The following is an 18,492-nucleotide window of genomic DNA, read 5'->3' as shown; positions in this document are numbered from 1 at the left end:
TCCTTCTTCAATCGGACGGCTTCCCTGACCACCGGTGTCCACCACGGTGTCCGAGGGTTACCGCCCCTTGAGGAACCTAAGGCCCTGAGGCCACAGCTAGCCGCCGCAGCTTCAGCAATGGAGGCTTTGAACACTGCCCACTCCGGCTCAATGTCCCCAACCTCCACAGGAATGCCAGAAAAACTCCGCCGGAGGTGTGAGTTGAAGATACCTAGGACGGGGGCCTCCTCCAGACGTTCCCAGTTCACCCGCACTACTCGTTTGGGCTTACCAGGTCTATCCGGAAATTTCCCCCATTCCCTGATCCAACTCACAACCAGATGGTGGTCGGTTGACAGTTCCGCCCCTCTCTTTACCCGAGTGTCCAAAACATGCGGCCTCAGATCAGATGACACGATCACAAAATCGATCATTGATCTTCGGCCTAGGGTACTCTGGTACCAGGTACACTTATGAGCACCCTTATGTTCGAACATGGTGTTTGTTATGGATAATCCATGACTAGCACAGAAGTCCAATAACAAACGACCGCTCGGGTTCAGATCAGGGAGGCCGTTCCTCCCCACCACGCCTCTCCAGGTATCTCCATCATTGCCCACGTGGGCGTTGAAGTCACCCAGCAGAACTACGGAGTCCCCTACTGGAGCCCCATGCAGGACTCCATTCAGGGTCTCCAAGAAAGCCGAGTACTCTGAGCTGCTGTTTGGTGCATACGCACAAACAACAGTCAGAGTTTTCCCCCCTACAACCCTTAGGCGCAGGGAGGCGACCCTCTCGTCTACCGGGGTAAACTCCAACACCGCGGCGCTCAGCCGGGGATTTATGAGTATCCCCACACCCGCCCGGCGCCTCACGCCCTTGGCAACTCCGGAGAAGAATAGAGTCCAACCCTTATCCAGGAGTACGGTACCAGAGCCGAGACTGTGCGTGGAGGTAAGCCCCACCAGATCTAACTGGTAGCGCTCCACCTCCCTCACAAGCTCCGGCTCCTTTCCCCACAGCGAGGTGACGTTCCACGTCCCCAGAGCCAGCTTCTGCCGCCCGGGTCTGGTCCGTCGAGACCCCTGACCTTCGCTGCCACCCATGTGGCTGCGCACCCGACCCCAACGGGTCTTCCCACAGGTGGTGGGCCCATGAGATGAAGAGAGGGGGGGTGCCACGTAGTTTCTTCGGGCTGTGCCCGACCGGGCTCCGTGGCAAACCCGGCCACCAGGCGCTCGCCATCGAGCCCTCCGTCTGGGCCTAGCTCCAGACGGGGGCCCCGGGCTTCCTCCGGGCCGGGTCACATCTCCTCTTCCGTCGATATTCATTGAGGCTTTTTTGAACCATTCTTAGTCTGGCCCCTCACCTGAGACCACTCTGCCATGAGAGACCCTACCAGGAGCACAAGGCTCCAGACAACACAGCCCTCAGGTTCACAGGGACACGCAAACCTCTCCACCACGATAAGGTGACGGTTCCAGGAGAGGTCGTTAGATGGGGAACAAAAAAAAAAAAAAAAAAAAAAAAAAAAAAAAAAAAAAATTTTTTTTTTTTTTTTTTTTTTTTTTTTTTTTTTTTTTTTGTTCCTCGTTAGATGGGGAACAAAAAAATTATTAGGTAAAATGAATAGAAATATTTCATAATTCAATCAAATTCGATAAATTAAAGACATGATGTTTGTCCCATGTACAGTGCCTTGCATAAGTATTCACCCCCTTTGGACTTTTCTACATTTTGTCATGGTATAACCACAGATTAAAATTTATTTCATCGTGAGTTTATGTAATGGACCAACACAAAATAGTGCATCATTTGGAAGTGGGGGGAAATATTACATGGATTTCATCCATGTAATATTTGAAATAAATTATTTACAAATAAAAATCTGAAAAGTGTTGAGTGCATATGTATTCACCCCCTTTACTGTGAAACCCCTAACAAAGATCTGGTGCGACCAATTGCATTCACAAGTCACATTTGCAAGTCACATAATTAGTAAATAGGGTCCACCTGTCTGCAATTTAATCTCAGTATAAATACACCTGTTCTGTGACGGACTCAGAGTTTGTTGGAGATCATTACTGAACAAACAGCATCATGAAGACCAAGGAGCTCACCAAACAGGTCAGGGATAAAGTTGTGGAGAAATATGAAGTAGGGTTAGGTTATAAAAAAATATCCAGAGCTTTGAACATCTCTCTGAGCACCATAAAATCCATCATAAGAAAATGGAAAGAATATGGCACAACCACAAACCTACCAAGAGGAGGCCGTCCACCCAAACTGAAGAGTCGGACAAGGAGAAAATGAATCAGAGAAGCAACCAGGAGGCCCATGGTTACTCTGGAGGAGTTGCAGAGATCCACAGCTGAGGTGGGAGAATCTGTCCACAGGACAACTATTAGTCGTCTACTCCACAAATCTGGCCTTTATGGAAGAGTGGCAAGAAGAAAGCCATTGTTGAAAGGGATCCATAAAAAATCCCGTTTGGAGTTTGCCAGAAGCCATGTGGGAGACACAGCAAACATGTGGAAGAGGGTGCTCTGGTCAGATGAGACCAAAATTGAACTTTTTGGCCTCAATGCAAAACGCTATGTGTGGCGAAAACCCAACACTGCCCATCACCCTGAGCACACCATCCCAACAGTGAAACATGGTGGTGGTAGCATCATGCTGTGGGGATGCTTCTCTTCAGCAGGTACAGGGAAACTGGTCAGAATAGAGGGAAAGATGGATGGAGCCAAATACAGGGAAATCCTTGAAGAAAATCTGATGCAGTCTGCAAAAGACTTGAGACTGGGGCGGAGGTTCATCTTCCAGCAGGACAATGACCCTAAACATACAGCCAGAGCTACAAAGGAATGGTTTGGATTAAAGAATGTTAATGTCTTGAAATGGCCCAGTCAAAGCCCAGACCTCAATCCAATAGAGAATCTATGGCAAGACTTGAAGATTGCGGTTCACAGACGGTCTCCATCCAATCTGACTGAGCTTCATCTTTTTTGCCAAGAAGAATGGACAAACCTTTCCATCTCTAGATGTGCAAAGCTGGTAGAGACATACCCCAAAAGACTTGCAGCTGTAATTGCAGCGAAAGGGGGTTCTACCAAGTATTGACACAGGGGGGTGAATACTTATGCACCCAACAGATGTCAACTTTTTTGTTCTCATTATTGTTTGTGTCACAATAAAATGTATTTTGCACCTCCAAAGTACTACGCATGTTTTGTTGATCAAACGGGAAAAAGTTTGTTTAAGTCTATTTGAATTCCAGTTAGTAACAGTACATAATGGGAAAAAGTCCAAGGGGGGTGAATACTTATGCAAGGCACTGTAGCAGTCATGTAAGGTCTAACTGGATGAGACAAACTGCCATACATTTCCTCGGTTTATTGTCAACAAATTATCAGTGCTACCCCATATTGATTTTTAAAAGGGCAACTCAGAGAAAGTTCCATAAAAATAAAACCAGTGGAAAAATATCCATCATTCTGTCACAATGTTTCTGGAAAGAATATAATAAATTCTTCATCTGGAATAATAATAATAACTGTGTCCCAGTCGGCACCTGCAGTGGTGAACAACACGAGAAAACGTGTATCATCCTTTCATTTATGATAAGAGGGAGTTTATTCTACCTTTTTTTCCGCCATGTAACACAAACCTCCACGGCCACAACATGAACTGAGGCTTTGCACTGTAATACTGCTTTGTGGTACAAACCTTACAGCCACTAAGTCTCTTAAACAGCAGCACAAGCAGCAATTCCTCACTCTGTCCGTCTCACCAGCTTTCTCACACACACGCGCACACACACGCACGAATACACACACTCCCTCTCCTCCTCAACTCTCCTTCTACTCTGTATTTCTCTCCGTGCAAGTTTTTCTCCCAGTTCTGAGCATCAGTATGCAAAGAAAAACCTATCAGTAATCCCTGATGCTCAGCCATGGAACTGCCTGGCTGCCCCATGATAGTAATAGGTCATTCATACGTGGCCCGCGCGCACACACACTGACACACACGCACACTTCTTCAGAAGCACATACATGCACGTGCACCCAGAAGCACAAATGCAAAGACATATACAAGCATGGCACACACTCACACACACACCCACACACACACTCACACACACTCACACACACACTCACACACATACCAGCAGTCTACGTGTGTGACAGAGAATGCCAGTCTTTATCGCGCCCTGCAGTTTAACCCCTTCTAATCCCTTCAGAGTGGCAGAGCTCTCTGGTCAGTTCACACTCTTTCATGCTTCTTTTCTCTCCCTGTGTTGCCTCAAGAGTAATCCCCAGAGCAGCTGTGGCTACACATCAGACATGAGGAATAGACTCATCACACACAGCGACAGAGACATGGATCGAGCTCAATGATATACAACACAGTCAAATAATACTCCTACTATGATGTCTGAATAGACAGAGGTTGATTTTAGTTACAAATCCTTATACCATTTTTTTCTACCTCAAGATTATGGGATAATTACTTTTTTAATCAAGTCATATTTTTTTTTATTCTATATAACTTTTCAATGTTCTACTGCAGTTCGATCTTAGTGACTTTTAGTTTAGAAAAATAAACCATAAATATGATATAATATAACAACAAATAATTTATATTATTAATTCATCTGCAGATAGTTTTGTCAATCAATCATCACATAGAGGTAAGAAGGGAAAAGCAGGAGTTAAGGTTGTCCACCTATAAAGAAATTGCTAGAAAATTGTTTCACCATGTTCAAATGAGAAGTAAGTGTATTAAAAATAGGCAAAACTCAAGCTACAGTTCTTATATTTTAATTAATACATTTTAATGTAATTCCTCAGCCTTTTAATATCTGTATCATTAATGTGAATATTCCTGTGCGCCCCACACTGAGCACTATCTTCACTGACACTTCAGAGAGATCAGGTACAGATCCAGGTTTTTGTGGTATCCCAGTAAATAGGATCCTGAACAGGCTTCAACGATCTGAGAACCAAATGTGAGCTCATGAGATGTTTCAGTTTAGTGATGCTCCGACCACAGGTCAACAAAAAGAAGATGTTGCACGGCGTGAGAGAATCCTCCCATCTCTACATGAAGGTTAACCTTCTGTCCGTCTCCAACAACAACACATGGAGTTTTGTTTCACAATCATTTTCACAATTAAATGATGAACTAATTCACCAGTAAAAGGAAATAGAAAAAAATTGCAGTTTCAGGTATAACGTATTGTTTCGACAGTATAACAAATTCACTATAAACACATTCTACCATATCACACAAAGACAATCTCTGGTGCAGCTATGGATGAACTGAGCTCCTACTGTAGTTCGACAGAAGAAGAAATGATGGAGTTGAATTCCCAGTATGCAGTGAAGTCAGTCAAGTACATCGGCACACAATGGGAAAATGAAATGTTGTGTTCAACCGCCTCATAAACTGTTCAGTTTCCTCGGTTTCACAAGAGGAAAGAATTTGAAGCAGTGTGTTGAGAGGCAAGACATGAAACACTCACACACACACAAATGCTCACAAACAAACCCCATAGAGACACACAGAAACATGCTGACTCAAACACACACATACTATTTCACACAAGCAATTTTACACAACCACATACATAAACATTCAAACACTCACACATGCACACACTTCTGCAAAAACACACACACACACACACACACAAACACACACTCACAGTGTAGAGATATGTGTATGCAGCGAAAGGCTCCTTTTCTCTCATTAGGGAGAAGGAGCAGCCTGCAGCAAAGCCTCCTCTAGTCAGTCTGCTGAGATCTCTAAAACCAACAGCACCAGTCAGACTGAGAGCAAAGGAGGGAGAAATAAAACAGTCATACATTGAAACTACACTGACAAAGAAGCAGATGAAGAGAGTGAATGGAGGAGAAAGTGGAATCATAGAGAAAGAAAACCACAGAACAGTTCGAACACAGCCAACCCTGAGCATCTACAGGGTGTCTCACATTAACTGATGTGACTATGGTGACAGTGGGACCTGGACTCTAATGTAAGACCACACAAACTCAGTCTGAGATTGAACGCCCAGTAAAAGAAGTGAGAATGAGGAGCAGTGCTGCTGCTGGGAGAGAATCCTGTGGTGTGGTGCAGGAGACGCTATAAAACAGCCACCAGTGCTTTTGACCGAGATAAACCTGAGTGAACACACCCGGACTGAGACAGTCCAAGTCAATAGAAACAAGGCTTAGGCTCCGTTTTAATGATCTAAATGATCTAAGTGTCCAAATCCACTTCCTAGTTTGACAGTGGAAAAAAAGGTCACCGCCCTGGGTACCAGGTTCAGAAGGTTGTACTCCAGTTTCTTAATTAAGCATGGGTGCTAACACCCAATAAACCAATCGGAGAGAAAGAATACTTCACTTGAGAGGAAACGTGTGTTCACTTTATCCGTGTGGAACTGGCAGAGTGTGTTCGTGTTGTGCTCTCACCTCTTGCTCTCACTTTTTACTGCCTCAAGACAGCAAAGCACCAACAGTGCACCTGACAAAACCTCATTTTAAGACCAACGCGCTCATGAGTGCTCAGATGGGTTCAAGTGCATCTTTTCTATTTCAACAAGTCAATAGCTGGGTAGGAACACAACAACTGTGTCGGTCTGAAACAAGCGAAGACACATGCGTCAGAGTGTGGAAGAGAAGTCGATAGGAGTCAGGTCGGTCACGTTGGCTCAGCTCTTTTTTACATTGCACATGTCTGTAATCGACAAAACCAAGCAATAAGCATGTGTGTGTATGTGTCGGGGGGAAGAGTAACACAAACTCTGCAGTTTACTTTAACTGCATCATGCTCGGGCCAGGTTTGGACAGAAGAAAAACCAAAAACTGGGTTGAGGTCCGGCTCCATTCGTTTTCTCTTGGGCTCGGACAGGTTGTCACCCGTGTACCACTCTAGTAAATATTTGGTCAAAAACGATCTATCCATCCATTTTCTATAACGCTTATCCTCCTGAGGGTCGCAGGGGGAGCTGGAGCCGATTCCAGCTGACAGTAGGCAAGAGGAGCAGTACACCCGGGGCGTATCACAGAGCCAACACAGAGGAACAAACACCTACTGTCAATTTAGATTCTCCAACTGACATAACCTTTTTGGCTCATTGGGCTGTGGGAGGAAGCCAGAGTACCCACAGAAAACCCACTCACACACAGGGGGAACATGTAAGCTCCACACTGCTGGGAGGCAACATTGGAAACCACCATGCTGCCTGGTTATAAACAAGATAAACCTGGATAAAAAGTGAGGAGATCACCAAAGTGATTTCCGATTGACCCTGAGTGTGATACAAGCGCATGTTTTAAATTTGTTGAGATATTTCAATAAGGAGCAAAGTGGTTGATCGGCTGCAGACAGACGGACTGACGCTGGCTCCTCAGAGACATGTTCAGATGAGTTGGAAGAAAATCATCTATAAAACAGGATCAAGTCCCAGTTATAGAAACATTTCCAGTCAAATCAAAGTTTCTGAGGCAAATTGACATCATCCATGAGCATTGTTTCATATTGTAGGACACAGTGTGTTTGGGTGTTGTTTTCTAACACACACCAATGGGACCCCGTTCAATGTGTAAAATCTGACCGAATGTCGGCCGTACTGATAACTCTGATCTGGACAAATAAGAAAGTGAACAAAAGCTCCAGCCGTCACAAAAAACACCCAAACTTCATATTGTTTCAGCTGTTAAATTGAAACACACTGAATTATTTATCTCTCCCTTTCATGTGAATTTACTGAATGAAGGCCAGAGAGAATAAGAGAGCGAGGCAGAGAGCGAATAAAGAGATGGGAAGAGGCATTCAGAATAATGGCACACAATACCTAAGCCGTGGAGAAAGGGGAAAAAAATAGGAGAGAGAGACAGGCACAAAAACAGAGAATAATAGACAGCCCCATTAGGCAGAGGTTATTGAGTAAATTCATCTCACTAGACAAAAGCTTCTCCTCCGCTTGTGTCACTGTTGCTTTCACCAAACTCAACATTTTCTCTTCAGTTTCAGCCCATCTGCAACCCCACGCGTCTGTGGAAAGCTATATTGTCCCTGTGCATTGCCTTAAAAATGTTTCCGATGCAGTGTAAAGGCAGCGATTCGGCCAAGGAGAGCTCTGCCGCTTTCAGACACCAAACCTCAAGGTGCCTTGAATGGATGTTTTTGACCCTATGGTTTACTTTGTTGTGGAGGAGCGGAAGCATTTACTATCAACACTACACCGTTACTGTGTCTTATCAGCTGTGCCCCTTCTTTGAGACAGAACGCAAGGGGATTTAAAGCTGGCAGAATAAGATACCAAGACAAAGGAGGAGGACGGCAAACGGAGCCGGATTGGATGAATCTCACTCCAGGAGGCTGAAACTCAACAGAGAGCGTTCATTTCTAAAACTCAAGCAAGAAGTTCATCCGTCACAACAAAAGCCAAAGCCAGTCACTTTCGAGCAGCACCTGTTTGTCCAGTTCAGAGCAAATGCCCATATGAGAGAGCACTGGTCCACTTGCGCCAAAAGCTTGATTCCCCTGAGACACATTGGTGCAGTTGCCGAGTTTTAGTAAAATCACAAAAAGTGACTAAATGCCAACATTTTTAGTGTGAGCTCAAAACAGACTGTATATAAAGAGAGATGGCATGAGGCTGCCCATAACTGAGCAAATACTTCAGGCCCCCTGGTGGCTGGCTGCAGTATAGGTCATAAACCCTGGCTCCTCCCTGTTAGTGGAGACATGGACCAAACCAAAAAGTAATGTTTAAGGGGGAATTTTTCCGGTAAGGTGGTTTTAAATACCTTTGCCAAGGAGGTAATGTTAGTCAGTCCTGTTTCTAAGCAAGATTACACTAAAACCACCATCCATTTTTTTCCCTTTTTCCATTCCTGCAAAATTGTAAATTTTTCAACATCATCACCATTTTCCAAGGGAATGATTCAATAATCTTAAATAAAAAATCAGGCCCATTTAGAGAACTGATATCAATGAGTGAAATTGTATGCAGCTTGATTGAATTCAAGGGACTGTTGGCCCTTGGTGGAGATGTGCAATCTACTGATTAGTAGCTAGTTATTTGATGCTATGATGACAGCTGAGACTGACAGCTTCATCGAGCGCATGTATCGATGGGACCTTGCAACAGCGGCTCCAACCCTGGATCAATATATGATGTAGAGTCAAATGTTTTTTTTTTGTGCAAGATGGCGGTGCACAGTGTACCAGGACTTTTTGGCTTCGTTTCTGGATAGTGGGAAAAAGTGAAGGTCGTCTATTTCTATTTACATTCCATGTTGCTCACAGAGGCGGCTCATGGATACAAAAACACGTGGAGGGACGACCTTGATCGAAACGCAGTAACATGGACGCTGTGCTTCTGTGTGACAGGACGCAGCACACATGGATCTCTTATCCCATTTCTCAAAACACACACGGACAACACCCGATGGCCACCCCGCCCTCACACGTGCGGGTGAGTGACTGACTAAGCACTCAATAAAATGAGATGAGCCTCAGAGTGTGTGAGCGGGGCTGTGTTTGAAAGATGATTGGGGGAGTGTCAGTGTACCCGCTGACTCAGCGTTTCTGCTCTGTCATTCCTGTCATTTCACTGCGGCTCCTTCACAACGGAGCCAAGAGGGACCTGTCAGGATCCCTCTGGAAGTGTCTGAAACACAAGAGCGATGACAACGTCTGTTTACCTTGTGTTTTCCCCAGATGGCAAATTGTTTCTGTTGGCAGCGTGATGAAACACTAACCATACAAATGCTCTGTTTTTGTTGCTTCCCCTTATTGTTATTTTTATAATAGAGGGATATGAATAGTAACTGGACTCCTGGTGAGCTTTGCATGGCCCCAAAGTGGGAATAAGGGATGATTTCACAGCAGGAGAAACCAAACAGTTGAGTTAGCCAAAGCTTGGCTCTGTAATGAAAAGTGAAGTTACAGTGCATCAAGACTGCTCTTTTATGGGATACTAATAAGTCACACGTTACACTGTAGTTCAACTTGGAACTGCATTGCTTCTTTGGAAACATCTCTCACGCAGACGTTGAGAGTAAAGTTTGATATCTTCCTTTTAAAAAGTGCATTTGAACATAAGTGAACAGAAACTGTTTTCACCTGGCACAAAATATCCAGCTACAATGGATTGGGGTTTTGTATTTGAAACATCCGTTGACGATGGTAGATTTAAGAAGTTACCATCGTCACTCCGGACTTCCTGCTTTGCCGAGCGCCACCACCAGCCCACCGCATGAGGTGCATTACTCAGCACCTTCCAAGAAGAGACTCTGCTTTTTTCTATTCACTCACACGTTGAACTGATCTTCATAAAAAAAAACTGCAGAATTCATATTAATGTTCCTGGATAAATGGTGTTTCACTTCTTCTGCAACAATCAAGTTAAAACACTGCGTTGAGTCATAATCTGCAGGAAGAACTTCACTCCTGTCTGAAGAAGTGTGTGTGTGTGTGTGTGTGTGTCCGCTCGCCTTTGTTCCTCTTCACACAAACAGACAATCACATGTATTTAGTTATCAATCCATGATGTTGGATCATGAATCCCGATGGTTCCGGTCACTTTAACTCTGACGTGCTGGCTGTGTGCGTCACGTCTCGTCTCATGTTGTGTGTAGCAGTTGAACTCCGTCCGTGCAAAGTGTTGGACTTTTTGTAAATCTGTTTAAATATGTATCTCATAAACTCTGGAGGAAATCAAACAAAACCAAAGTGTACGTGACCTAATAACTTCTGATTAGTGTTGGTGTTTATTGTTCGGGTGTAAAGGCAGCACAGGTCAGCGGGGGAGTGAGGAGGGAGGACACGCGGCAGGGATACACAGCACGGCACATGCTACACCGGCCGCTGCTGCAAAGGGAACGCGACAGAAACCCAGAGCTTGTGAATGCACACAATGCAATCTTACTTGTTACATTCTGTGTTCACACCAATGTGCATTTTCGTGTGGCATTACTTGCACAAGAGGAGACCTAGTGGCTGAAATGACAACTGCTACGTGGTACCTGTGGTGGAAATACCAGCACCATTGTGTCCATGTGGAGGTGCACACAGCTCGGGGAGTTTAACCATCTTCTCCAGGAGCTGCGCCTGGACGACCGTTACCAATGGCCAGTTTGATAACCAGCCTGCTTGTGTACCGTCACCTGTCTGCGGTGGGCTTCATTCCAAACACTGTCTGGCTTTAACAACATTACATTGAATAAATCTTTCACGTAAGTCTTTTCATTGACTTTATATGTAATTACATTGGGACAAAAAATGCTTTGCGTTCGGTATGCACGCACCATTAGTGCTCTGAGTCCCGTGAGTCACGAGAAAAATCTTGATCAGCAGCCACGTCGGTCTCTCTATATCTCCTATCAACTCTTTTCAATCCCCCTTTCTCTCCTCACTTCTTTGAGTTCCTAATCACTTCTTCCAGAAAGACCAGAATTTCAAGTGCACAACCCCAGACTCTGAGCCTTTGCTTCTATCCATCCCCTCGTCTTTCTGCCCGTCCTCTCATGTGAGTCACATTGTCAGGAAAACCACCGTTCTCGCTTTGCATCACTGCTTCCACCTCTTTACTTCCTCTTTCATTTCCTTCTATTTCTCCCTCTTTCATAAGAGGAGTTGTTTTTTCTCCATGACTTTACGCCCTCGCTTTCTTTCCGGGTTATTTTTCTTCATTTTCTTGTGACTAGCTTGAATTTAAAGCATCTAAAGTATTTCTTGGATTTGATTGCATAGTGTATTACAAATATTACCAAAAGTATTTGTTTGTCTTTACACAGCATGACAAATGGTTAAAATTAGTTGACTCCAAAGAACAAAAACACACATGAGGATGGTTTGTGAATGGTTCTTCATTTCCTGATGACCAGTTCTTCACTTCAACAGCTCACTTAATAGGTTTTCATAGGCATTTTTTTTAATTATGGATTTCACCATACGTTTACATAGAAAATTGTCCCAAAAATGGACGGAAATGTAGAGTCACATCTGCCGTTTCCTTCCCATTTGACCTCTCAGCCCGGCAACATTCCTATTTCTCAGCCTCTTTCGTCTGCTCACTTCTCCTCCCTCCTCCGGCAAGCAGCAGGCCCAGCCAGGAGTGCATACTGTATATCACCACACTCAGCCATCCTCTCACTTTCACAAGCACCAGTTATTACTCCTCAACCCCACTTTGGACCCCCCAAAATCCCCCATTCTTTCACCGCCAGTCCGTCGGTAAAACACTTTCTTAGAGGAAAACTTTACAAGCTGGAACATAAAAGCGGTTCTCCATCTTTTCTGCTGATCCTTGCTGTCATCAAACACTTTCATTTCTGTCTCCAAAGGAAGTGACAGCTCTTCCAGAGTGAAATTCAAACTGCGTAATAAACACTAGAGAGAGCCGGACTTGCTAACTCTGTATCTTTGGCCTTTTTGTCCCTTTGGTGCCATTTGGTGCAAATCACCAGACGTCATCTGGGTAGTTTAAGATGAGTCTGCAGTGCACCGTTTTACAACACCATGATATGTGAACTCTGAGTATTGAATTTAAAGCAGCTGAACAGTTTCCTCTCTGCGAGACTCTATAGGAGTGTAACATAGACATTTGCACTGAAAGAAAAAGCTTCCCCTGGTTCCCTGGGGGAGAATTCCAGAAGTACAAGATGGAAAAAAGCCTTTGAGTTTCAGAAACACATTCAACATATAGAATTTGGAAGGATTTGCTTGTGTTGTAGAGGCCTCCTGATGAAGAGCCAATTTGAGCGTTTTACAGAACAACTGACATTGTTCTTTAAATTATGGGGAAAAAAAGAGTAAGTCTTCCCTTCTGTTCACCTTCTACCTTTTACTCCTTTTCAGATTTTCTCTCCTACACGGTATTACTGTCCGGGGGAAAGTCTAACGGAGAAGTACAGATATCAGAGGAAAGTTCTGCATCTGAAAGACGTATACGGAAAAATCCAGAATGAAATCCCCTAGGTTTGAATTTGGTCCGGCGCTAAATATTTAGAAGAAGAGAAGCGGGTGAAGGGAGGATGTCCGAGTGACTGTGTGAAATATGGAGATTGGACAACGAAATACAAAACGAACACAGGCTCAGTGGTTTCGTTCAGTTACACATCGAGGTATGGGTCGTGTTTGCGAGCGCGAGCACGCGCACACACACACACACACACACGCAGGCACACACACACACGCGTGCACTGGTTACTGCAGCCTCAACTGTTCCGACAGTAAGAACATAAAGGCAGAAATTGGCCATTTGGGACAACAAACACACGCTGCACTCTCTGCAGCAGCAGAGGAAAAAAATGGGTTGCTGAAATTCTTTTAATTGCTGACAAAACAATGGCAGAATTATCCTTGCTCACACCCGAATAGGAAACAACTCCCCCCCATCCACCCACACGCCTCTCGCCTCGCTTGAAAATCCTGAACGCGGCTCCTAACGACAATTAAGCTTCTTGCAAGTCCTATTTTGAACTTTGGAACGGAGCGTTTGGAATGAGGCGGTGTGTGAACGTGGGTGCCCCCCCCCCCCCCCCCCCGCTCCGCTGTTTACCTGTCGCCTCTGTGCAGCGTCGAATCGTGTCTTCCCCTCACAACAGAGACCGCTCCGATCTGCCTGCCCCTGTTTGATCTGCCGTGGCCTTTCCGCTCGGAGGCTGCATCAAAAAGATGCTGGGAACTTAAAAGCTCCATTGCCTCCCTCTTCCTCTCTCTCTCTCTCTCTTTATTTTTCTCTCATCCTCTCTTCCCTCTGTCTAGAAATTGGAGGCTGTAAACACTTTGTTACTGGCTGATCAGGAAAAGGAAGAGGAAAAACAAGATTAAGTGGCTCATCTCCTATAATATCACTTTACCCTTATGTTGAATTCAACACAGCAAGAGAATAGGGAATATGTTTAATTGCCTTTCTGCCCACTTTCCCTCAGCAAGATGATTGCTCTCTAAAAATCATTGTGATGTTCTTACTTCCGGACTTGTAACTGGACATCCCACCACGACCATGATCCTCAACTGGGACACTTTCCACCCACTGGCGTTCGCTGACCACCACAATTCTCTGGACGCCAGGGGAATCAGATTTTCGACAAATTACCAATTTCAGAGGAGCATTCTGATAATAAAATGTAAACTTATTGCATCTTATACATTTTAACACTATGGACTGTTGCCATGCCAATAAATATTAAATTCTCATTTTAAACTGATCCCTCCTTATTAGAGGGACTGAGAGAGACAATCTGTAGGAGGGATAAGTCCATCAACACCTCACACCTCCGCAAGTAAGTGACTGTGTGCAACATTTCCATTGATACGTCTCACTTGGTGTTATCATATCACATGCGTCATATCTTCCTTCATCACCTTGTTAGTTCATTGACATCTGCGAGCTGCTCATGCACTAGTTAAATATACACTGTAAATGCACGTTGAATAAAAACCCTCAGGTTCTCAAACTGCAACTGGTAATAACAGCATAACGAATCGGCTTTATTGTTGTTTTATTCCCCCCTCTCCTGCCGGGATTATTTATTACAGGTGTTTGAGGTTATGTAGCTGCTCGACGCAGCCGGACCGCAGGGTGCATGGTCGATTGTCTGGTGCTCTCATCTCAGCCGGGGGCTGAGCCACTGAGGGCTGAGAGCGCAGACACGACTCCAGCACCGCCGCCTCCCTGACCTCCCACACACAAACACACAGACACAGACACACAAACACACACACACTCTCTCTTCCTGAGGCGGTTGGTATTTTTGCCCACACACAATGGTTTCCCGCTGGGGTGAGCCTGCCGAGTCCACTCTCACTTATAATGTGGCTAATAAAAGTCAGTGTCAATGCAGCTCCATGAGGAATAGACTTGGTCAAGAGCACAAGAAGCTTCCTCCCTGAACAGAGAATAAGCCCATTCAACTCCACACCCAAGAAAAAGTGCCTCAGCGCTAATCTTAACATGTCACTACATTTTCTACAGCAGAACTTTCAAATATCGTGACAATATAACAAATTGACCTCTGACAATAACAACATAAATATATATAATAATATATCCGATGGAGCCGATGTTAGGACACTGCATGACATGTCACATCAGTCCCCTCACATAGGAAATAGTCCCACTTTTGAAGCTTTAAAAAAAAAAGTAAAAACTTGCAATATGGTTGCTTTAACTGTGTGACGGAACAAAAGACACATGGGATGATATGTGATTAGTTACAGCCCCCACAGAGCGCCCGTGATACATAGAAAGGTGGATACATAGAGAGCGGAGAGAAACGATGATCTCCTCGAAGAACAAATTAATAATAAAAGACTCCAGGAATAAACTAGGTAATTAGGTTAAAGGCAGCTCAAGGCACATGCTGCGCCGCCGTCGTTCGAGTCGGATTCCGGCTCATTTTGGGCTTAAACCTCTGAAAACAGTGTGCGGCTATAGGAGTAATGGTGAGTTAAATGTTTCACAGTCATCATGTCACCGCAGCCGTGCATGCCGTCACTCTGGATGTCACGCCTCTGCTACAGAGTGGAGGTGATGTACAGGGTGTCTGTCTTATCAACGCGTCCCAGCACAGGAACATCATGACACACATGCACGAACTTAAAAGGGAGCGGGGAGGAAGTCTGTGTTCCCCATACATCTCTTTGCATCTCCTCCACAGCACCCACATCATTTCTTTTTTATCTCTCTCTCTCTCTCTCTCTCTCTCCCCCCACACACACACACACATACACAGACAAACACGCACACCCTAATAAGTTCACCCCCGAGTGAGATAAGAGAGAGAGAAAAGGAGATGAGAGGATGTTCAGAGAAGACTCTTTCCTTCCTCTGCCTCCCTCTCACACACACTCACACACACGCACGCACACACACGCACACAGACACACACACACCTAAAGAGATGTCTTCTATGTGCTTGGCAGCCAAAGCGGTGGCTTGGCGCCCGTTGTCTCTCAAAATCCGCCAGTCTGCCTCACCTACGCATTTCAAGTCAAAAATTCATAAGGTGACACAAAACTGTCAAAGCACGTTGATGCGACTCCAACATGATGATGCTATAAATGTGCGTGTGTGTGTACGTGGGGGAGTTTGGGGCACAAACACACACACCTGCACACACACACGTTCACATTGCTACACGCACGTACAAACTTGCACACACACACACACACACTGTGTGGTCTCACTGCAGGAGAACTGGCCTGAGACGCACACAATTATATAGGCTACAAGCACATGCACGCGCACAGCGGACGCAAAGTGTGTTTCCATGTTTATAGATGCGACAAAGAGTCGTCACATTAAACCCCAACTGCTTCAAATGCAAAACTCCTGCAATACTTTTATGCGTTTGCGTGTGTGTGTGTGTGTGTGTGTGTGTGTGTGTGTGTGTGTGTGTGTTTATGTGTGTGTGTTGCGCAACGGATGGTTTCTAGCGAATAGGAGAGTTAGAAGTCTAATTGCATCGTGCGACCACATTCCTATAGTGCGTGCTCCTGCGATGTGCCATCCAGACATTAAAGCCCGGGCATGTGGCACATGAACCAGTCCATGGAGCTCCCACTCCAAAGCACTGACAGCCTGTCCCTGGTGCCACAGCGCATCCGGAATCCGCAGCTCATTGCCAGAGAAGTAAAACAATCCTTCACCTTCATCACAACTTGACTGATTCCACCGGAGGAGGTGGAAAATGAGGGGTGACGGTCAGTTCAGTCCATGCGCATCCTCGGCATGCGACTGCTTGCTCCCCCCCCCCCACCATCACAAGCCATGCGATATTTCCGTGCGCAAAATATGACACAACACAAAAAACCCTCTTATCCCCTGCAGCACATGACGGGTCCGTGTGGGTTCCCGTTAGGAGGCGATGATGGGAGAGCGACACCGGTGGGAGAAATGAGGGGAGGACGGGCACTGGTGAGAGGAAGGGTTGGAGAAAGAGAGGGATGTCCCCGAGCTCCAAGACGCGTATGGAGAACAACCAGAAAAAGTTTGGCGGGTACTTACGCATCAATCCGTCCGTCGCGTCCGTCCTGTTTGGCATGTTAGTGGGACGTGAGAGTTGCAGCAGAAGACATTTCCATTCCCAGCGGGCTTGTCAGACAGCAGCGGCGGCGAGAGCGGCGACAGCAGCGGCGGTTCCCGGTTCCAAAGCTCAGCTCGGCAGCTCCGTGCGCACAGGAGAGCAGCGCTCAGCATGAATGAGAGAGGAGCCGCGCTCAGACTCCGGCATCCCTTGGTAAAGAGAGAGAGGGAGAGAGAGAGAGAGAGAGAGAGAGAGAGGGAGGGCGAGGGAGTTAGAGGGAGAGGGGTTGGCGACAGGAGTGCGCCCCCTGGCTGCGTGACTGCGTAAAAGCGCAACACCAGACGCACCGCTCCATGACGCGCATAGGTGGCAGCATTGGACGCGACAGAGGCCGCGGTTTCATGTGGTCCATGAAGAGTCTGGTTGAGGCTCATAAATGACCTGATAAAGTTATTTTACAGGAATCAGTGTCTTTGATATGGTCTCGATGAAAGGCTGCTGCTGTTCAGAGTAAATGATTGTTCCTGTCATCAAGCAGGAGTGGTAGGTGTGCTGTGTGTGTGTGTGTGTGTGTGTGTGTGTGTGTGCGTGTGCGTGTGTGTGGGTGTGTGTGTGTGGTATTGCTCATGTTATGGGGACCTACATCTGTTCCCACAGTCATATTAAGGGAACTTGTCTACCTAACAGGGACACAAAGCAAGTCCTCATGGTGTAAATCAGTGCATTTTAAGGTTAAGATTAGCGTAAGTCTCCAGGAAATCAATATAAGTCCGTATAATGTCCTCTGAAGTCATGGAGACATGACATAGTGTGTGTTTGTGTGTGAGTCCTCACTTTCTGACCCACCTTTAATATACTTGTTTTGGGTCAAGGACTTGGTTTAAGGGTTGGGTTTGGCATTTATTTGTGATGGTTGAGGTCATGGTAAAAGGCTGGGGAATGTATTATGCCAATGAGTGTCCTCACTAAGATAGAAGGACATCGGTGTGTGTGTGTTTGTGTGTGTATTTGTGTTTGTGACTCATCATCATCATCAGCAGATCAACACTCAGCAGCTGAAAAATAAAAGCCTTACCACCCCCCCCCCCCCCCCCCCCCCCCGTCCACCAGTGGGAACTTCACTAATCACTGTTACAACACAAACCCTTCAAACGTTGTGCCAATAAGAGTCTCTTTCTACTTTGAGTCAAGGCGATTGAGGGAAAAACGACATCACAGTACTAGGGCTGGTATAATAAGTTGTGTGTGTTTTCCACTCCCACCACCTTCTGTTCATCTGCATGAATTTGTGCAGTGTTTTCTTATCCTGGGCCCCGGCTCTGACCTCTGTCGTCCCCTTGTGCATATTAAATGCTGATATTCCTGCCCATATTAGTGATGACAAGGGACTTTTCATTCAGGGAGATGAAGGCTCGGGTTCCTCCTCTCCACACCGAGGAAGAGGATGTGGTTACATGGATGA

At 45.6% G+C, this 18,492-nt stretch overlaps 1 protein-coding gene across 1 annotated transcript in view; it reads right to left on the bottom strand.

Moving 5' to 3' along the window:
• Positions 1-17,158, bottom strand: part of LOC128442895 (plexin-A1) — a 253,205-nt gene extending 236,047 nt beyond the window's left edge. The window contains exon 1 of the mRNA XM_053425513.1: positions 17,012-17,158. The gene's annotated coding sequence lies outside the window, so the exon portion shown is untranslated. The remainder of the gene's footprint in view (positions 1-17,011) is intronic.
• Between the last annotated feature and the right edge of the window lie 1,334 nt (positions 17,159-18,492).

Source organism: Pleuronectes platessa, chromosome 6 (assembly GCF_947347685.1).
Source record: "Pleuronectes platessa chromosome 6, fPlePla1.1, whole genome shotgun sequence".
Classification (NCBI taxonomy): domain Eukaryota; kingdom Metazoa; phylum Chordata; class Actinopteri; order Pleuronectiformes; family Pleuronectidae; genus Pleuronectes; species Pleuronectes platessa.
Note: the sequence above shows the minus strand (reverse complement) of the source record. Positions and strands in the feature narration are given on the sequence as shown.